The sequence below is a fragment of the Ictalurus punctatus genome, chromosome 14 (assembly GCF_001660625.3).
Source record: "Ictalurus punctatus breed USDA103 chromosome 14, Coco_2.0, whole genome shotgun sequence".
NCBI classification, from domain to species: Eukaryota; Metazoa; Chordata; class Actinopteri; order Siluriformes; family Ictaluridae; genus Ictalurus; species Ictalurus punctatus.
The window spans coordinates 2,136,768-2,160,155 of NC_030429.2; the positions used below are offsets into that span (position 1 = coordinate 2,136,768).

General features: G+C 42.1%; 1 protein-coding gene across 2 annotated transcripts in view; it reads right to left on the reverse strand.

Moving 5' to 3' along the window:
• Positions 1-22,991, reverse strand: part of chrm2a (cholinergic receptor, muscarinic 2a) — an 84,551-nt gene extending 61,560 nt beyond the window's left edge. Inside the window, exon 1 of one of the 2 annotated variants that reach the window (XM_017484640.3) lies at positions 22,830-22,991. The gene's annotated coding sequence lies outside the window, so the exon portion shown is untranslated. The remainder of the gene's footprint in view (positions 1-22,829) is intronic. The other variant, XM_017484638.3, reaches the window with a different exon arrangement.
• Positions 22,992-23,388: the final 397 nt, after the last annotated feature.

Here is a 23,388-nt window from a genome sequence, read left to right on the forward strand (position 1 = left end):
TAACACCATTACAATGTAAAGTGATTTTGAGCACATTTGTTTACACGCAGCCTAATAATCCGTTAGTAACCCGCCTGATCAAAATCATAATGAAATTTATATCCGATCAAAAGAGGTGGGTAAACATTTCAATAATTGATTAACTAGAATTACATCAGCCATATGAAGCTTACTTTCACCATCGGAACCTGGTGAGGTGGTTCATGTTACAGATTTGTAATGCTGAGCAACTTCATTATGGCCATGAACTTTATTTCTTGCTGTCAGTATAATAATAAGGTTTTTACCAAGATGAGATGAAGTTTAAACTCATTAAGAACACCAGCATCTTGCATCAGATGATGCCTGTTAAAGAAGAAACTCGATTGGCTTTTACTTTTTTTTTTGATTAAACCAAATCAAACGGGAATGTTTGGTGAGTTTGTGATGTTATTCCAGATTGTTCTAGCTCACGTTCTAGCAAAGTCCTTCCTTCCACTTTAGGAGTGGCAAAATCAACAATTTGGTACAGTCCTAAAAAGAAGGAAGGCACTGCCAAGCTCACCAACACCAAAAGGCCTGGAAGACCACGGAAGACGACTAAATCTGGATGATAGCAGAATTGGTGAAGAAAACCCCCTTTACAACATCTAGCCAAGTCAAGAACACTCTGGAGGACGTAGTATCGTTGTCAAAGTGTGGAGAAGGAAAAGAAGGATCTGTGATCCAAAGTATACCACATCATCTGTCAGACATGGCGGAGGAAGTGTTACGGCATGGGTATGTATGGGTGCATATGATGATGAAACTGCTGATAGAGGTAGCAGGATGAATTCTGAAGCATACGGAGCGACACTTTCTGCTCAGATTCAGTCGAATGCTGCAAAACTGAGACGACGGCGCTTCTCGCTACAAAAGGTTAATGATCCAAAACACACAGTGAAAGAAACCCAAAAGCTTCTTAAGGCAAAGAAATTAAATATTCTTAAAAGTCAGATGGCCTCAACCCAGTTGAGCCGATTTTCACTTACTGAAGACAAAACTGAAGGCTGAAAGACACACAAACAAGCAGCAACTGAATGTAGCCACAGAAACGGCCTGGCAAAGCATCTCAAGGGAGGTGAGCTTTGATGCTATTCTGGATCGTTCTAGCTCACCCCTGGAATAAGTGATTGGAGTTTGTAGACTCAAGGATAAAAGCATCAACTAGTAGAAAAGTTCATTCAGATCAAAGCTTATCGGGATAGATAAATAGCGTGATGCCTGTTTTTATTGCTTTGCCTTTTGGAGCATTTATTCAAATGAACAAATTAACATTGTTTCCCACAATCCCCAGTCAGCTGACGACCTGGAACTTGAAAAAACCTGACCAGACTTATCAACCATCGATGAGAATGTACAGCAAGTAGTATTTATCAACAGCGCCATCACTGATAGAGTGTGGTAAGGTGGTATTTATCAGCAGCTCCATCAGGCACTGAAATCTCAAGCAAGACTCAACCATTTTGTTATTAAGACCCATTTGGATTCAAATCTTTGCTGTCATAAGCAACCATACCTCAGTATATTGTATTGTCAGAAATGAAAGGTCTTACACACAAATCAAACTGGTAGATTCTTGTTGAGGTTGAAACAATTTTGAATTAAGAAACGATTAGCTTGTCAATTGTCTGAATAAAAATATGCTTTATAAGGCACATTGTGCCACCATTGTGCCTTTCCACTTTACTGATTTCTTTCACATACTATTCAACTTTTAGTGGAAAAAATGGAAGTAATTACAAACACGGAATGCAGAGAGTAGGCATGAACCAGTACAGCATTAACGTCTCCCAAATGTAATGTGCATGCAGTTTAGAAGATCTCTAGGGAGCAGGTAGACTAAATGGTAACAGAAGATGAGGTGAATGTAGGATTTTAGATTCAGCACAGAGTGTTAGCATCACATGGGGTCCTGCTGGAGCAGTGCCTAATGGTCTTTCTCCTAGAGGCAATAATGCTTTCACCGCTCTAATCACAAACTTCATTAGACCGAACACAGAAGCCTAGTCTTATATACGTCCTCACGTATCGCACACAGGCACATAATGCTATTGCGGCTCAATGCCGATCATAATTAAACGCCTCCAATGAACATCATAGTGTTGTTTAGCTCAGATCGATTACTGTGTCTGTGCCGTTACTGTATGTTAAAACCTTTTATGCATGAAGCCATACTTTTCTTTTCTGATTCTGGAATAGTTCTATTATTGTAACTCTATGTGTTTTATAGATCAGTAAAAACATGCATGAAGTGTGTGCAGAAAATATAACTCTTGAGGGAATTATTACCAAAGAGGTTTCTACAGTTCTAATGTGTTATAAGGTTTGCATTTGGTCCAACTCCCGCGCCACCCTGTCTCTGCTCTGTCTTTGCCTTCAGCCGCCTTAACAATAGGTGGTTTGGAAAGGTTGAACAAAGTCCTTCCTGACCAACCCACAAAATTCAGTTTCTGAATTTGAACAAGCCTTCAGGAGTGGCCGAATCAACAATTTGGTACGTTCTTAAAAAGAAGGAAGGCACTGCTGAGCTCAGCAACACCAAAAGGCCTGGATGACCACGGAAGACAACTAAATCTGGATGATCGCAGAACCCTTTCCTTGGTGAAGAAAAACGTCTTCCCGACATCTAGCCAAGTCAGGAACACTCTGGAGGAGGTAGACGTATCTTTTTCAAAGTCTAAATCAAGAGACGCCTTCATGAATGTATATACACACGGTTTACCTCAAGATGCAAACCTCTGGTAACACTCAAGAACCGAAAGGCCGGAGAAGAGTTTGCTAAAAAATTTTTTAAAAAACCTCTAAAAAAAGCCTGCCCAATTCTGGACAGGATTAACTTGTAGCAGACGCAGCAGAATGATGGGAAAAGAAGAGTATGGAAAAGGAAAGGAAGGCTCCAAAGTATACCACATCATTTGTTAAACATGGTGGAGGTAGTGTTATGGCTTGGGCATGTACGGTTGCCAGTGGAACTCGGTCACTGGTGTTTATTGAGGACGTGACTGCTGATAGAGGTAGCAGGATGATTTCTGAAGTGTATAGAGCGATACTTTCTACTCAGATTCAGTCAAATGCTGCAAAACTGACAGGATAACGCTTCAGAGTACAGGAGAACGACCCAAAACACAGCGTTAAAGCAACCCAAGGGCTTCTTAAGGGAAAGAAGTTAAATGTCCTGAAATGTCAGATGACCTCGACCCAACTGATGTGCTTTTCACTTACTGAAGACAAAACTGAACGCAGAGAGAGCCACAGACAAGCAGCAACTGAATGAAGCTGCAGTAAAGGCCTAGCAAAGCTCAAGGGAGGAAACTCAGCATGTGATGTCCAGGGGTTCCAGTCTTTGACTGCAAAGGATCTGCATCCAAGTATTAAAAATAATCCTAATAGTTATGACTATGTTAGTTTATCCAATTACAATGGTTAATGAAATATTTTTGCTAAATCCCTTGATTTAAAGCTGAAAGTCTTCAATCACATCTTGACTGCTTCATTTCAAATATATTGCAGTGGCTGTGGCGCAGGTGGTAGAGCGCGGGTTGGCCACTAATCGTAGGGTTGGCGGTTCAATTCCCGGTCACATGCTGAAGTGTCCTTGGGCAAGACACTGTACCCCAAGTTACTCCTGATGGCAAGTTAGTGCCTTGCATGGCAGCTCTGCTACCATTGGTATTGGTGTGGGTGAATGAGACACAGTGTAAAGCGCTTTGGATAAAAGTGTGCCATTTATATTGTGGTGGTGTACAGAGGCAAAATGACAAAAATTGTGTCACTGTCCAAATATTTATAGACTGGCTGTGTATTACATTATTACACAGGATATTAAAAAAATCACGTCGTTTTTTTTGTTTTTTAGCACAACAACCCATACACTATAAAGGTAACTACTTAAATAGTCTTAATACCTTACAGTGGGAACTCATTTCGATCGCATCGCGAAGAGTAAGCAGTTCTGATGGACAAATGTGAGTACTGCAGCGCTACTGGAAATGCATCATAGCTCCGAGTGCAAGTAGCCCACCAATATTTAACTAGTTGGCCATTTGGCACTCTTAAAGGTGTACTACATGCAAGGTAAAGCACCTGATTCCCCAGTGTAAAATTTGGTGGTGAATTACTGAGTCTTTTGTAGATGGTGGTCTGGGGGATTTAGTAGAGCTTGATGGGAAGGTAAATTATGTTAATTAAATCCTGAGGACTTTGGGATGTTCTGTTGCCTAACGTACAGTACAGCATGCAAGGCTTCGTGGCCTGACTTGATTTAGCACAGTATTTTACATGGAGGCCCTGTGTGTCTCGATGTTTATCCCGTTTCAGTATGTATTCGAGTTCTGCTCTCATAAATCGTTTTCACATGCTGCCGAGTGTGTGGAAAAACAGCACAGCTGAACAGGATGTGTCGCTATTAATCCCATTTTTCACAGGCTAATATAAGAGCAGGTGTGTGGAGGATAAACGTAATCTAATAACGGGAATGGGATTTACAGTAATTCCAAATTTAAAACCCAACTAAATCGTGCAATTTCCTCAGTCTAGCCTGGATCCCCTGGGTTTCTTGATTTTGGCATGGATTTTGGTTTTCTATGTGTGGTCTTGGCACCGCAGTGTTCTGGTACCGCTGTTTGCTGCGATGTTCCCGATCTTTGGCATTGTTGCCCGCATAAGAGCTTAATAGCAGAAGTCCGGGCTTAACAACACGATGGGCTCCTGGTGTTTGATCTCACAGGTCAAACCTACCATTTGGCAGGAGCTCAATAGCTTATAGCTTGAGGAGCTGACAGTAACGATTTAATCAATGCAGGAGCTGAAACGAAAGCGGTTCCAGTAGCAGCGTAGCACCGGTCTAGCCCTGATTTAAACTGAAACCCAGCCTGATTCCATAACGAGAAGTAGATTGTGACGAGGAGGAGGGAGAAGCCAGGTTGTGAGGATGCATACCTGACACTGATTTGGCGAATCGGTGGAAGAGCTAGAGAGATAAAGGAGTGGCTGGAGGCGCCGGTGATGGAGAGACAGATGCACTTGCACGTTTTATGTTTGAGTTTGGTTTATTATTAAAGTTTATGTTTACGTTCAGCCTGTTCCCGCCTCCTCCTAGCTCGACTTTAAAGTTTGTTAAATAGATAAATGAATAGGATCCAGTATAAGCACTGATTATCATGCACGGTAATCCTCTGCTATAGACGTACGGTAATGGGTCAGACAGAACGGTGCCGAGAAAATGGAGTCAATTAAACAGGAATCAAACAACGTGGAATCTCCCTCCTTTTGTGGGATATTGAGCTCTCCGAATGCAGAAATATCACCAGCTCTTTAACATGTCTTTAACCTTTTAACGTAGTATCGTGAGCATTTCATTTAATATCTTGACATTATCTAATGCACCAGAGAGCAGTTTAACTGTGTAGGTGTTCGTTTAACACAAGTTATTGTAATGTGTGTTTATATACAGCAAACGTGACTGTTTCATTTGCCAGTAGTGCTGAGGGACTGCAAATTACTGCTAAAGACGAGCTAAAATGGAAACATCTCTCACACCCAGTGTTGTCCTTGGAGTCCTTGGTGATGTACACACTTCCTTAATGAATGAATAAAGACATATGAGGCATGTTAGAGCACGGAAATCAAAACAAGCAAAGTGTCCTCCAGGACTACAACTGGCACTAATCCTGAAGCTGTATGAGCACTGTGTGTGTGTGTGTGTGGGGGGGGGGTGATGGGGATTGTGTTTTTCTATGTATTTCCTGCAATGTTGTCAGAAAAAAATAAATCTCAGTAGTCTGTTCTAACCGCTCCTTCCAGCTTTCCATTATAAACGCTCCCTAGAGGCCCGGACCATAATGCAATTCTCTCCTTTGTGAGCATCTCTCATCGTTCATCATCGTTTACAGAGACGATACCCTCCTGGTGTGTGGACTGCACGTTTGCACCGTCCCTCCGTCCATTCTCTCTCAATCTAACTCTCTCTCTCTCTCTCTATCGAGTAAAGCTCAGTTGCGGCTCTTGTCTCAGACCCTGACCGTTAAATATGCCATAATGCTGTTTCAAAAACCTATCGATCTATCTCACACGTCCACTGACCCTGTGTTTCTCATGCTCTCTCGCGCCCTCTCTATGTCCCTCTCAAATAGCTCGATGTGGCTGATTGCTTGTGCTGACTCATACTGAGAAATGTCTCATGGAATACCACTCTAACTCAAATGAACCATCGTGTTCTGTTCACCACTCGCACTGGGTGTCCCGGGTGTGCACACCTTGTCTCGGTTTTCGCTATATATATATATATATATATATTTCTGCACATAAATCCTCGCATGGACCGCTCCGCATGCTCGCATGCTCCGAATCATCATGTTGATGATCGTCTGAGTCTGAATATGAAATTGAATAATGTCTTCCGAGGTCAAAATGCCGTGCTGATACGTACAGATGCTAAACACGGGCATGTTGAGTGGGGTACTGCAATGTGTGCACTCGTGTGCCTTGATGATTAGTCTGTTTGTTCAGTTTGCTCTGCTATCGGGTATAATGTATGCTGAGCACTGTGCAGTACTCGAGCTAAATGAGCTAACAGACAGAGCAGAGACCAAGAGCTGCATTTCGTGAGCTGATTCAGAAGGTACAGACGAGCATGCACAGACACACTTAAGTGTTCTGGCTTTGACACTGTGTCAGTAAACAAAAGGTAGAGCAATTATGAGTGAATGTTAAACAATGCTTATCCTCCTGTCCTTTCTGCACAGTTTATGTGACAGTGTGGTGAACTAAAGGAGCAAAATCCCCCCCCCCCCCGTCTCTCTCTCTCACACACACACACTCTCGCACTGGCTTGCACGAAAGCCGAAAGCATGGTAATAATGAAAGAGAGAACCACGGGGATTAAAGCTTTTCTCTACTTCATTATCCCAGCTGTGTGAGTTTATTCAGGTTTTACCACAGCTCAGTGTAGCTTCTCAAAAGTCTGCTACTAAAAAGGGGGCTTTTAGTCATTCTCATTTCTGAGTTCACATGAATTTCCTGAAGTCGCACTCACTCACACACACACACACACACACACACACACACACACTAGTCAACCCCTGCATACAATCATAAGTAAAATGACCTCTCTATACTCTAATATATATTCATCTTAAAGTAAATGATTAGGTATCATGAATTATGATTGAACTACGGTAAAATGAATGGTGCGTAGTTACAAGGAAGAATAATGTAAGAGTTTAAGCGGTCCTGGGGGCTCAACATGCCACTATGCAAGAATGCCCTTAAAGGCTAAGCTGTAAATGGATTAATTATATGTATAAACATGTTGAAATTTTGTCAGGTTTTGTCACGAATCGTCACATGGTGCTGAAAAACAAATGATTACTCCCTTCATAATGATCCCAAACGTTTCCCAAAAGCATCGCAGCACGCAAAAAAGAGAAGTAAATCACTGTTAAATGGTCGAGCGAGAATCACATAGAACACCCTCTCTCCCGGTTCATTTGTCCTCAACTTTGCAGCGCTTTTGGGAAACTAAGCCCGGAGTGACACGAGCTTCCTTGTTATACTGTAGATATTTTAGCTAGTCCCTCCAGGATTTCGCTCCACAAAATCTCCGCGATAATCGGAGTAGCTCGCGTTTTTTTTTTTTTGTTGCTTTTTTGAAACGAGCGCAGATTTTCCGCAGACTTGGGCCATCATGTGACGTCATCACAGTCAAAGCCCTCTTCATTTCACGTACGTAAAACATGAGCACAGCTAAAAGATCGCATTTACCAACAATTCAAGTAGTTGGTGTGAGTGTGTGTGTGTGTGTGTATGTGTGTGTGAATGGGTGAATGAGAACCAGTGTAAAGCACTTTGTCGAACCGCTACGGTTAAAAAAAAAGCACTATATAAGTGAAGACCGTTTACCGTTTAGTGCATTAAAAATGCGCAAAATCGAGCTTCTCTGGTCGCAACAATGAAAACTCTGTCAAAATCCTGCACGGATGCTGGTTAAGATGCTGCTTGATATTGATGTTTTTAATATAATGCTTAGGGCAAGGTTAAAAATATGTGCAGGTCTGTCATGAGAGCTGCATATCAGAGAAGTGGTATGCGTCAAGCTGTTCATTTAGATTTTTCAAGTCCAGCACGTCCCCTCCCTAAATGATAATGCTAATACTTTTCGTAAAATCATCACAGTAAGCCTTGATTGAAAATCAGTCAGCGCTCCAGGCAGCCGCAGGCTGATGACTGACCTGCTTAGGCTAATTGTTTAATAAAAAGAATGTGGAACAGAGAGCGAGTCCTGCTGCCATCCATCTACTGTCACTTCTGGTCTCCTGAGAGGAGGTGTGTGTGTGTGTGTGTGTGTGTGTGTGTGTGTGTGTTTTAGAGAGAGATAAAAAGGGTAGAACCAGGGTCTGGGGAATGCTCTGCGAGACATGCAGTAATTAAATCAACAATGAAAGATTTCCGCGGAAGAGACCTCTAAAATTAAATTTTCTCGTACAAGTCCACAGCAGGGGCGATCCCGGGATGGAAAACTGAGTTTGACAAAAGGCTTATGTCTGATAGAAAGAACAGACAAACAACAGAAAGACACGCATTAAGGTTTTACTATACATCCGCAAATCAGCAATACGTTAATAATTAAATAAATAATGTTTTCATAGTGATGGACACGCAGTAATTCCTCCAGGAGACGGAACTGGCCCCTAAACAGCTGCTTGTGCCGCATTTTCGCAGCAGCAACCTCTTCTGATCAGTCTTTCACACCACCGTGGAGGGATTTCGGCCCACTCTTCTGTGCAGAATTGCTTTAATTCAGCCACGTTGGAGGGCTTTCGAGCATGAACTACCCATTTAAGATCCTGCCACAACATCTCAATGGGGTTCAAGTCAGGACTCTGTCTAAGCCACTCTAGGCAACACCTTCATTTTGTTTCTTTGGAGTCATTCGGAGGTGGAGTCGGTTTTGTGCGTCGGATCGTTGTCTTGCTGAATAATAATTGCACTTCAGATCATGGATTGATGACAGGACATGGTCATTCAAGATTTTAATACAGAACAGTCAATTCTCTATTAACAGTCAATTACGGTTAGTCGTACAGGCACTGAAGCGTCAAAGCATCCCCGCACCATCACACTACCACCACCATGTTTCACTGTTGGTAGGTCGTTGTTATTGTGGAATGCTGTGTTAGGTTTGTGCCAGATGTAATGTCTTCCAAGCAGTTCCACTTCTCCTCATCAGTCCACATGAACATTATCCCAAAAGGCTTGGGGGTCATCAAGTGGTTTTCACTTCGCAACTTTCCAATGGATAACATGTTTACCCGGTTTCTTTCTAAAGCTGGAATCATCAACGCTGACCTTATTTGAGGTGACTCAGGCCTGCAGTTCCTTACATGTTTGTCTGGGGTTTTTTTTTCATGACTTCTTGGAACAGACATCGCTGCGTTCTTGGAAGAATTTTGGTAGGCCGGCCACTTCTGGGAAGATTCACCACTGTTACAAGTTTTCTCCGTTGTTAACGGCTCTCACTGTCGTTCGCCAGAGTCCCAGAGAATAAGAAATGGCCTTGTAACTCTTTCCAATAACTGCGTTTTCATAATTCATTCAGCTAGCGTGATCTAAATGAAAGTGGTTTAAACAAGCAGCAAAGATATCACCAGTTTATTTTAAATAAACATGCCGCTTTTACTGTACAAACTATTAGGAACGATTCTCTAATGTTGTCTTGAACTCTTGGGAGACATGCTGACATTTAATTCGAGGCCATCTTTATTTATGAGGGATTTGCAAGCCGGGAAAAACTTAAAGTTCGATCGGCGTTTAAACTTGGCCATGCATGGTAAAGCATACTTTAACTAAGCCTCTGGGATAACTAAAATCTCCTAGCTAGAAAACAATGTCTTCAGGAGAGGTTTAATGGGGAGAAAATAAAAGGAAATGACTCACTCGGTAAATTCCATCCATCAGATCCAATTGTCTATACGTATACAACTTTACATGTCACAAACATACTGAAGCAGTTTCAGAGAGAAGGGAAGGTTTAGTTACTTATCACTTTCATTCCACAAGAACCACTACCAGTACCATAGTACAATATATTAAAAACACTTCCAATACCAGCACAAAAAAAGTGGATCAGGAAAAAAAAAAAATCAGATCTGTTCCTGAAACAAAATTGGACTTGGACTTTTTTTTTTACATATAAAGAACCATGATTGTATTTTTGTTAGGATTAATTGCATTATATTTACATACATTATGTTTGTTATATTTGCCATATGTGTGATTTTAATCATTAAAAAAGCTGTAGTTTTGTGTAATTCATATTCATACAGTACAGTTGCTATGTATTTTTTTCACCCGATACTAAAATTGTAACTATCAGTATCGATATCTGAAAAGAAATCTCTTCTAGTTCTAACAACAACATTAAGGACCGAACGTCTGGTGGCCGGCCAGCATTTAACTCCAATCGTATCACTTCCACGTGTACGAATAAAGCAAAGAGTTGAATAAATGTTTACTGCTCCTGATATCTGATAGTGTACGTATTATGCTGTTAATATTTATAATAATAATACTAATCATCATCATATAATATCATCTAATTATCTCAAATAGCATTTGAACCTTTCCTAATTTACCATCACCAATTTACCATGGGTGAATCATCACCCTCTGCAAATCATCCGGTGTTTATTTTGTATTGCGTGATGCAGGAGAGCTGTTCCCTTTGTCTAGGCGATTTAATTTAATCGGCTAATGTTTGCCGGCCGAAACTCATCCAGCTCGAACTGAACCGCAGAAACGCAGAAGAAGAAGAAGAAGCAAAGACGCTTCATATCAGAATGTAGTACTGTTGAAGTCTCCCTGAAAAGAAAATGATATTCGTCGTGCCAGAAACTGTTTATTTGCTCGAAACAACTGGGATCAATAGAACTAAACGTTAACTTAATAATTACAATGTTTGTGAAGTATTTCTGGAGCGGCCAATAACACCATGAAATAATGCTATGGTAAATTCTTACAAGCATAATCAAGGACGAATCGGCTCAGGCTGTCACACTTTATACAGTCTTTTCTGCTTACTCCAGTACGCTGCATGACCATGACAGCTTCTTATAAGATCTTTCAATCTGCTCTGTCATTGCATCGTGACAATATCCATCTTACAAGCCGTGATAACATGTCTGCCAGCGTGATAGTACTATACCAGTGCTCAGTCCTTTGTAACTGCCCTCGAACCCACCAGTATACTATAAGTGTTCAAGCTAGATTTCGACATGGAGTGAATCAAGGATAGTTCTGGGAAGGAGACCTGTGTTTCTTCCAAACTCCAACCTTCTCGATCCTTCTGACCCCTAACTCTAAATTAAATTCCATTCCGGATTTATTTTCTGACAGCAGTCCAACTATTCAAATACTACTGTAGAATTTCTTCATGGGCAGAACTTGTTATGAAATGCAAACGAGCAAAACAAACCGAAAAAAAAAAAACCTGGCAACATTTTTTTGGATTGTTTAATATACACTCAGCACTGAATATTAAAAAGGTAATAAATAAACGCACGCCATCGGCAGGAAATTAATCAACACGCCGATGAATAGCGTGAGTCCACGGCATGTAGAAGGATCCAGTACGGCGTGGATCGTCCTTCTCATCTAACTGCACTTAGAAGTCTACATTAATCTAGCTGTAGACTGTCTGCCATGTAAAAGAGTCATGTTTATCGGGCCGTGGCAGCCCGGATTGTGCTGGAATTGCCATGCTGTGGAAATGAGGCTACGCCTGAGCCGAGAGAGCGGGGTGGATGCAGGGAAAGGGGTGGAAGGTGGAATTGAATGCTTCAGCTGAGCTGAGAGAAGCCTGTACCTGGCTGATAACTCGTACAGTCGGGTGCGTTATTGTGCCACGGCAAACACCTGTGGCGGGGGAAATAAGCAGCGACTACAAAAGAGACAAACAAATGACTCGACACTTCACTCGGAACTCTTCTCATCGTACACGGCCTGCTCCTACAGAGCGACTTTGAAAGTCAAACAGAGTGGCACGGTGTACTCTATGTGCACTCACTGGGGCAACGTGAACAACAACCCAAAACGAGATGGTCGGAAAACACAGGATGTAATTCCCTCTGAGCTGCTTTATTGATTCCACCGATTGATTCTTTTTTCTTTCTTTCCACGTTTGTCCCAATAAACCGCGCCGATCAATTTCGTATCAATCTAGTATCAGGTATTTTATAGGTGAGACATGAGAGCGCACGCCGTAGCGATACCGGTAGTAGAGATGTTGTTGTGAAGTGGAACAGGTGAGGCAGTCGGTAAGTCTTCCTCTCTGAATCAGTCTTCATTCCTCGGCTATTTTCCTCAGCGCTTTTTGAAAATAATAGCAGCTACAAATCATGTTCCTTGGCAGTGTGGCTCGGGAAATGGATGTTCTTTCATTTCAAAAACAATGGCGAGCCTTATGAAATGGGAGCTATGAGATGATGCCATAATTCCAGTGGCGGACGTGTGTGTGTGTGTGTGTGTGTGTGGGAGGGGCCGGTGGCTTAAGGGAACCTAGCATGCTCCCGACATACAGGGATACATCTAGTTCCGTGAGCAGACAGCTTCAGTCAACATCGGACGAGCTAGGATATACACACTCGCTAACGCTGCACGGTGCAAATCAAACCCCATACGCACACCCTTAACTGCTTCTACTCAACAATCCTCCCAGTGTGTACTGTGTTTGCGCCCTGACTGTAGTCTTACAGTGTGGTCCATGGTGTCCATGCTGTCTTTACGATTCTTCACGCTTCGTTGTAGCTGCCATCAAGCTTTATTTAAATACGCAATAAGCGATTAAGAAAAAGACGATTTTTTTGTTGTTGTCGTTTTTTTTTTTTTAAAAACGACGTTCCCATAAGTCTTGTCATTAAACTTTGATTAATGTTCTCACCACTGGAGGTCCATTAGCTCACACAGAGCTAACCACTCTCAAAATATACTGTACGCAGCCACAAATCGCTTTCCCCCACATGCTCCTTCTGACAGCACTGTGTAATTGAAAAGTGATTGTCCTGGCTTAGTTCCTGTGCGTACCTGCATCATTCCTGTGTGTGTGTGTGTGTGCGTGTGAGAGAGAGAAAGAGAGAACGATGGGAAAACAGCGCAGATGAAGCCGTCGTGCTGGCTAACAGCCGAGTAGTCACTTCAAAGCCAGTGGGCCAGCGAACACACGTGTGACCAATGGAGCTTTCCTGCCTGTCAGCGAGGAAAGATGAGAGAGAACGAACACTGGGGGGTGGGCGCGCCCACCTCTCCACCTACCCACCCACACATGCCAACTCTTCCTCTCCCTTTCAGTTTCTACCTCTATCTTTCTGTGTGCTGTCAGGGCGGAGGTTATGGTTGGCTGCTTCCTCAGCCATGGTGAAGTGTGAAGAGACAGATGGGAAAGTTACATCTGTCTGCCAACACACAGCCTGGGCCTCGCATACACACATTCACACACCACTAGGTCAGTGTCCAGAACAGATGCGCAGTCACATACTGTGTATTCCCTTTTATAATGCATGGTACCCTGTGTGTGTGTGTGTGTGTGTGTGTGTGTGTGTGACTGATTGTTTCTCTCTTTGTGCTCTTTTTATCACTATAATAAAGGCTGTTGAGTGTAACTACAGACATCACTCGTCCCCTCTCTCTGATCTCACGGAAGTCTATCGATACCACACCGCAGCTCCATATTGCGGCGTGCTCGGCACTCTCACACACTCAATCTAGGATCCTTCAGAGTCCTACAGAGAGTTATTGGGACCATCAAGCTTATTATTGTACCATCTCTCACTGCATCACTGCGAAGCCACAGGGCGTGTGTGTGTGTGTGTGTGTGTGTGTGTGAGAGAGAGAGAGAGAGACGTGTGGTGTTTTGTGGACGTGTAAGCTCGCATGGTGTTCAAGGAGAAACCACGTACAGAAAGGTCGTCTTTTACGAAATCGTTAATCCGTTCTGTGTGTGCGAACGGGTATAGTACGATACTGGACGTATTACGTAACAGACCCCGCACGCGTTGAAAAAATTAAATAAATAAATAAAAAATCACGATATGATGTGAATAATTCCGGGTGGATTTTTTTTTTTCTTTTGTACTACTGAAAGGAAAAGGAAAAGAAAAAAGAAACCCTTTTGTACTTGCATACTCAATCGCCTTTCATATCATCACCTTCTACAAGATAATCTGAAATATTGCTACCGCACGTACCGACGAAAGTTTTCTAAAGAATGAAAAGGAAAAATGGAGATTAACGACTGTAATGATTTTCTTTTACAGTTCAGACTGACGAAACCCGTTTCGTGCCGATTCAATTTCAAATGATCACGACATGTATTCAGGCCTCATCACCATGTGCAGTCATTCACGCGGCTTATTTAATAACATTAACGCATTTTAGGGATATTTGCTACATGAGTGTGATGATATAAGCTATACTGAAGTTATTTAATACTTCGATTTAAATTCATTGTTCAATTAAAAGCGTGTTTAGTCTTCGCACCTGAACACAAGTGCTTAGCCTGCCTTTATTTTGTGCTGGAAGTCATATACCGATGATTTCGGGGAGTTTTTCTCTCTGACACACACACACACACACACACTTCCTAACATTCACCCTAATTTCCCGTTTTCTCCTTATTTTAGTCTTGGCTAATTCCCATCCACAGAAAGCTACCAATCGGGGGAGGGTGAGAGCTAATACGTGACAACTCAAGCTCGAGCTCTATCCGCGCTTTTCTGCATATATGGGTTCACAGATGGCCGTGATTGGCTAGCGTCACTGCGATTGACAGAGCAGAGAGAGCGTGCTATCCCTCCCACCGAGACAGCAAGACGAACTAAGAAAATCCAAAGGAAACACGTCATCAACATGGAATTCGAACTCGGGACCTCAAAGGCCTGAAAGATTGTATTCGGGAAGTGAACGCACATGAACGCCACCACAGAGCCGTAATTACGAGTGGGAATCTCAGGAGCTCCGACTTCCCACTTCCGAGGCCAATCGAACGTCCCCATCTTCTCTGTCCCTGTTTTTCCTCAGTGTCTCTTTAAACGGCGCCGTTTAAAACTCTACAGGCGCCACACGCAGACAGATACACTGTCCTCCACAGACACAAGATGAAGCAGTGGTGTTGGAATCGTCTGCTATTAAACTCACAACACCTTTACTACTTTCATCTGCCATGTTTAGTTTGTTGCGCAGTTTACTGCATCTCTGACAGACTCTTCACAAGACGGCCGTTACCACCTTAAATGGAGAGACACAGAAAGGGATTGGCAGCAGGGATGGGATAACAGGGTCATGGTTTATCCCTTTAATATCTGCTTCTAATCACTGGGGGCAAGTGTGTGACAGGTAAGTGTTGGGAAAACAACAGATCTGAATATGAAGAAAATTACCCTATATAATTTAAATGAACCCTAACCCTTTTTTTTTTCCCCTGTCTTTAGGATTCACAGAGTTTTGGAGTTGGTATTTATCTTCCATGCTGTACCACGCAATCACAAACGTGCGATCTCGTCTCAGACACAGGTCTCGTTGCACGGATTGTCGTCTCTAAGACGTCTACAATTTGCGTTCGAACCGTCATTCTGGTTGCGGTTAGGGTTCACGTGTATACCTCCGCTGCTGTTTCGCTGCAAATGCCATCGCTGCATAGTTAAAATGAATATTGCAGCCTGGGACGATGGAACATCCACCGCGAAGTGAACAGAATATGAGGGTTAAAGCCGACATGTGGTATTGAGCCACTTGTGTCCTCGCTGCCACTCCATTTTTGATTTGAGACTGATCCGTCTGTGAGATTGCTGCACTCTGTTTGATGCAAAAAAAAGAGAAAGATAGGGCTTTAAGAATCCCCTCAAGCTAAAACCCAGTTAGAGTTTAATTACTACAGCGAGAATATCACAAGGGATTTTTTATTTTATTTTATTTGAATTTAGTAATAGCGAATATACCGATAAGCTGATAGCACATTTTTTTTCTTTTCGTTTTAATTGTGTTGAGTTGCTACTTTAAAGGTCAGAAATGAATACATTCGCCGCTGCACAGGTAATCCGAAACCCGCCAGAGCAACTGGGACTTCAAATTCCAAGCGTTATCACTTGTCACTTTTCTGACTTCGAGCTAAGAAAGGGTGAAGGGTGTGTGGCTATTCATGTCTCAGAAGAAGCTCATACTACCATGCAGCCTCTCCAGTTGGTGACTGTCGTGTGATAATGGGTGACAATTGGCAAATGACCAAATTGAGGGAAAATAGAGAAGGGGTTGGGTGCATAACTCATCTGTAAGACCTACCCCTTGTGTTGTTACTATTATCGCCATCTACTGTACTAGGGTGGAATTGCAACTATAATGGTATCATGTGCAGTGCTAGCTCAGTGGTTAAGACATACCGGTCATACTGGGTTAAGACACGGACTGCTGATCAGAAGGTTGTGCGTTCAAATCCCGAGTGCAGCACGTGGCATCAAATCCTCATCAGCAAATGATATACAAGTACTTGCTTTAGATCAATCAACATACAGATATATTCGCTTGGTGAGACTGTAACACTGACTATCCAGGAATATAATATACTTTGCTGATTTTGTTGTTAACAAAACACTAACACTGATGTATGCATGTTTTTTTTTTTTGGTTTGTTTTGTAGCTCGAAGATCAAAAATAACGTAATTCCGAGCTCCCATTTCCCACTTCCGAGGCCAATCGAACGTCCCCATCTTCTCTGTCCCTGTTTTTCCTCAGTGTCTCTTTAAACGGCGCCGTTTAAAACTCTACAGGCGCCACACGCAGACAGATACACTGTCCTCCACAGACACAAGATGAAGCAGTGGTGTTGGAATCGTCTGCTATTAAATTCACAACACCTTTACTACTTTCATCTGCCATGTTTAGTTTGTTGCGCAGTTTACTGCATCTCTGACAGACTCTTCACAAGACGGCCCTTACAACCTTAAATGGAGAGACACAGAAAGGGATTGGCAGCAGGGATGGGATAACAGGGTCATGGTTTATCCCTTTAATATCTGCTTCTAATCACTGGGGGCAAGTGTGTGACAGGTAAGTGTTGGGAAAACAACAGATCTGAATATGAAGAAAATTACACATGCATTCAGGTCATTTTTTAAAATTTCATCTAGAATATTATACAATATTATAAATAATGCCTATTTTCTTGTTATGCGTTTAGATCTCTTTTTTAGCCTGATATCGGTACCTTTGACCCATGGCTTGTGGGACTGTTGGTTCTACTTTTGAGATGCTATCATAGAATTTTGACCTGAAAAAACAACAACAACAACAACAACAACAACAAAACCCAGCTGTCTTGTTACCTCTGTTGGCTAGCTGCTTGTACCTAACACTAAAATATTGCTTAAAGTTTGAATAAACTCATACAGCGTGTCAGTATTCACTTTAACCCTTTTTATGTTTGCACCTTGATCACATTTCGATGTCCATAAAAGTTGCGGATTTGAAATTTGAAAACAAGACAAGTTTCTGTCTGGTCAGTTTCATACAGTACTAGACGTTCATGCGGTACAGTACAGGCTCGAAATGATCCTTGTTTATTGTTAAACACATCCCAAATGCATAGATAAGTACATGTGGTCAGCAGGACATTCCGGAACTTTTTCAGCAGGTCATTACTGCAGATGTGAACTCTGGAACCAGATCCAGGAAGGTCAGTAAAATGAGATAAGATGCTACTTTGACCCACTTTCCTTCTTCACTGGTTCTTGGCCGAGGTTTGGTTTCTTGGCAGTACCTTGCAGAAATGAAGTCCAACTAGCCTTGCGAAACGACATTCCTTTTACATATTCAAGGCGGGGCTTCAAGGGTTCTTTATGGGTTTAATTGCGTAAAAAGAATACCCAACATATTAGATGTACCATGAAACACCGTGAAGACCATCATCAACAAGTGGAGAAAATGTAGCACCACATTGATGGTACCAAGAACAAGATGTCCTTCCAAAATAGATGAAAGAACAAAATGAAAGCTTACCCGGGAGGCTTCCAAGAGGCCTACAGCACTGTTAAAGTTGCCGCAGGAATATCTGGTGAAAGTACTAGTAACTCCCTGCATGTGACAACAATCTCTTGTATTCTCCACATGCCTAGGCTATGGGGTAGGGGGGCTAGATGGAAGTCATGCGGAAAAATGTGTTAAGGTCTGATACTTCGTCAAAATAGGCATAATCCTAAAAAAAAACATGTCTGGCACAAAAACAAAACAGCGCATCACCCAAAGAACACCCACGGTGAAGCATGGTGGTGGCAGCACCATGATGTGGGACTGCTTCCCTTCAGCTTGGACTGGATAGATTCTAAATACCAGCTCCAAACCTATTTTTTACACAAAACCTGCAGGCGTCTGTTAGACAGCTGAAGATGAAGAAGAATTCCAGCTTCCAGCACGATAACGACCCAACGCGCAAATCCAAGCCAACAAAAGAAACGGCTTCGGAAGGAGAAGATTAAGGTTCCGGAACGTCGCAGTCAGAGGCCAGATCTAAATCCTAACGAAAACCTGTGGAATGACATGAAGAGGGCTGTGTACAGGAGATCCGCTCACAGCTGAACACATCTGGAGCATTTTTGGACGGAACAGTGGAATGCAATTGCAAAACAGGATGTGCTTATGTGGTGGAGTCTTAAAGACTAAGAGACACTGTATATATATATATATATATATATATATATATATATATATATATATATATATATATATATATAATACTAAGTTATATTATGTTATATAAATTATTTAAATGTCTGGAAAAGGTGCTGTATTATAGTAATTATTGTGCGTGTGCGTGTGTTTGTCTGTGTGTGTGTGTGTGTGTGTGTGTGTGTGTGCGTGTGTGTGTGTGTGTGTGTGTGCGTGCATCAGAGGAGCTGAAAGACACAGCTGTAAAATCCATATAGTGGGGTCCTTTGTGGCATGTGTTCATTTTTGTGTGTTTACATGACGATGATTCTGCGTGTGTGGACTGGCAGGGAGCATTATTACTGGATGAACGATAGGACAAAGACAAAGACACACCTGAGGCTGTCTGAGTACAATTACACACACACGCGCGCGCGCACACGCACACGCACATACTGCAGCACTGGCGCTTATAAGTAAGGAGATTGTATGCGTACACTCACAATTGTGTTTATCTGCAGAAAGATGCATTTATGAATACAGGCAGCAGCTTGAGAGCTAAAAAGCGTTTCTCAATAGAACATTAAACACGCTGATGAAATCCACACCAGCTAAATCCGGTTCATTTCACTGAGAACAAGGCCCATGCAGCAACTCCTCATGATTTGTCCTGGATTAATGACATTTCTTTTGAATTTGAATGACTGGGATTTGATTTCTGAGTGATTATTGTCCGGTTTTATTACGAGTGATTAAATCCCTAGCAACCTGAGCTTTTATGACTGTTTTTTTTGATGGGGGACATTGTTAATATTTGGGTAAAATGAAGAATGGGTTAAATATAGTTCTACTGTATTATTAGAAATAATATGTAGAGTATTCGTCCACTTCTTCTTCTTCTTCTTCTTATTATTATTATTTTAATGCAAAATTTAAATGAAGCTTAGGGCCTCCCTTGGGGGTTATGCCCTTGGGGAAAGCCTTAATTGTTTTTCTGTAGAATTATCCGACAGTGTTCCCAGAAGTAAACTACGATGCCGGGAAGCTGAAAACGCTTCATTATCTGAAGAACCCAACGAAGAACCCTTGTTGAAATTCTCTATTAAAGAACGCTTTGTTAGCAGTTCAAAGCTTTGTCATTTTGTATAGTTTTTAAAGAAATCCGTCATTATTTTTTTTCTCGGCTCTTACCTGGAATTCATTCTGTAATCCTTAGACATTTTTCTGCTTATACAGCGATGCTTGGGATTTAAAAGGTAGTAAAGATCGATCGACAGGTTTCGCTTTAAACCGTAGTGTTTTATCTCGGCCCCACCGTCCTATAGCAGATAACACGACACTTATAAACGCACTTTCTTCTACGTTAACGTCAAGGATTTCGACTTAGAAAGGTTCGTCACGTAAAGCTTCAGATGTACCCGTTAATTCATTTATGAAGCTGTTTTGCTTTTCTTCGAGACCGCTTCTGAGAAACTGTTCACTGTTATGTAGGAACGTCCTCCTAATGGAATTAAACGTCTACACACGCGCATCGCCTCAACGTACCAGCAGTACCTTTTTCACACAATTTCCTTCATTTGCATTTTATCTTTAGGAAAGGGGATAAAAGCAAACGGTGCAATTATCGGTCTTATCAGCACTTAAATATACAGTACTGTGCAAAAGTCTTCATCATTATAATTTTACCTGCAAAAACATACACTACTAATGTTTTTTTTTTTTTTTTACATCAAAGGACTGTCACACTAAATATTGACATTGTTTAGTATATTACAGTTTCACTCTTTAAAGTAGGGTTCAAAAAAAAAAAAAGTAGATTCATTATCTTTGAAGGCATCTTTGCTTTACAGCATTAATTCAAACGTGCCCATAAGACGCCTGCACACTCCTTTCTACCTGTATACTCTTTACGTCTCGTAGTATTTATTTCTTTTTTTCTGTGAAACATACGGCATCTCAAATGGGAATTGATTTCCTTGGAAATGGTTCAACAGACCAAAAAAAAAAAAAAAATGAAGCAATGAAATAAAGCAGTTTTGATTTAAACGTCCGTACAGCCTTTTCACCCGTATACTCTCTTCATTCATTAGAGAGGCTTTTTTATTTCTCTCTCCAGACTTTGCATACAGTATGTACATATTAATTTATAGCACATTTGCAGTCAGATGCAGAACTGAGTGAGTAAATACGTTTGATAACGTATTAGTTGTGATGATAGGCTACTTGATGAGCGCTTAATTGCGTCCCCATGGGCTAAAAGCCTGTAAGTGATAGCTCTGCAGTCCTGGTTCAGTGATCATCATCTGACCACAGCAAATGAGTCTAAATCATCTGTAGGAGACGATAAGCGTGCAGATTGATATCGATTATTGGTTTGTTATTCATCTGGCACGACAATCACACACCAACATAATGCAAACACGTCCATGCGTAAAGCACACACACACACACACACACAATATATATATATATATATATATATATATATATATATATATATATATATATATATATATATATATATATATAAGGAAGTGGTTGCTCCTTCAGAAAAGCCATTTTCGGGTAAAGTGGTAAACTGGCTCAAATATATATATATAGACAGTCGGATCAGCAGGATTTTAATTTAAAATAGGACAGGTCGGGTACCATGCCGTGCGCCCGCGCGCGCGCACACACACACACACACACACACACACAGACGCCGCTGCAACCTATAAGTCAATATAACTGATATTATAAACGTCTCATTCTCACTCGAATATCCGGCTTGTATCTGCACAGCATATCCAATCTCACGAAGAGTCAGATTTTAAGTCATTATGCGCCCCCCCCTGCCCCACTTCCCCCACAAGGACTACTGAAGGCTCAGGGGTCACGACGTCCAGCGCCCCCGAGCTCACGCGGCAAAAAAAAATAAATAAATTGCGCCAGAATCGATCCCATGTCCGTTTCCCTCTAAGAATCCAAAGCACATGAAGAGAGACCCAAACACACGACACACCAGTGTCCAAGCACACGGCGGAAATGTGCCAAGGGAATAGATAGATACACGACGCAAAAGAGAAGAAAACAAACAAACAAACAAACAAACAAACGTAACACCCGTGTGCGTAAAAAGTGGGATTCCGTTTGGCTTAACGCACTGGGTCATGATGCGGTCATGATGCGTTGAAGATGAAATAACCAAGAAAGTAGGAGAGGACGCTCTCTATGTGTGTGTGTGTGTGTGTGTGTGTGTGTGTTTGGAGAGAGAGAGAGAAAGAATGAGAGAGATAGATAGTATTAATGCAAATAGAATTCAAACAGAGATCCATGGCGAGACTATTCGAACAGGGAGTGTTTGTCTGTTGTTTATTTATTTATTTATTTATTTATTTACCTGTAGATATGTAACTTGGACTCGAGAGCACTGTGGCTCTTTTGGTTAGATAACCAGGCAACAGAAAACTGCATGCATCTTCTCTAGTTCAAACTGGAGGCTAGGTGAATAACACAAAACCTGATAACGAGAACGCAAAGCTGAACAAACTGGGTTTACAATTCTACAATCAGAAATAAACTGTATAGGAAAACTCTTCGGGGTAATCTCCTGGTGGCTTTCCAACCTTTCAGACATTAAAAAAAAAGACTCGTGTACAGTGGCACATGTGGAGAACATGTCCAGAGTGTCCACAGTGTCCACAGTGTCCAGCGGATCTGAGCTCAGGTTCTTGGTGCGCTCTCTCTCTCTCTCTCTCTCTCTCTCTCTCTCCATGGTACCATGACATGTCACTCACCGGGTCTAGTCTTCCTCATCACAATATTTCTATCTGGACATTAGACATGAAATGAAACAAACGCGTCTCTACCTGGAACCGAGCAGAGCTTTCACACTGCCATCAGCAGCCTATCAGTTCATCCAGCTAAAGAGGTTCTTCGGGGGTGGGGGTGATGGATGAAGCTGTGGAGACTTTACCTAGGAGAACATCGCCACGCGTTTCTATCTCATCAGTGCTTCAGTGCTCATCACTGAATGCGCATTTGATCATTATTTGACCAAAGGGATTAAAGCAGCTCACGCTCTATGCACACCCCCCCCCAAACACATTGCAAGGTATATGTATATAGTGAGAAGAACCTACATGCTCTCAGGCGCTCTCGCTCCTCGCTTGGTGCGTGTCCGTGATGCCGGGGCTCAATCGGTTCGCTCGGTCGCGCAGTTGCACGTCTGAGGACATGTTGCTCGCGCGGTTGGACTGTGGAAAGACTGAGAGCGTCTATTCGGATTGCTCACGGGTGTACAGAGAGACAGGCGAAGTAAGTGAGAGCATGTGGGGAGGGGCGACACTGAGAGAGAGAGAGAGAGAGAGAGAGAGAGAGAGAGAGAGAGGTGCACGCGCAATCATACGCTTTAATTCACATCTATAGATCAGCCTGAATGTATGACCATTTCAAACAGGCACATGGCTGGCACATCACATAAACCCCTATTTACATGCGAGCATTGCTCCTGATTCTGATTCAGCTGTGAAGTTATTGTGACTGGATATATGTTGTAGACTATCAGTTTTAAAACTCCTCAGTCGCTCCGTCCCATTGTATATGATAATAAAAGCCCACTTGAGAAGACCCGACAAAGACCCTGTTTAGACCTGGTGTGGCCCAGGTAAACGGGAAGCGCTGAGTACAGGTGTGAACAGC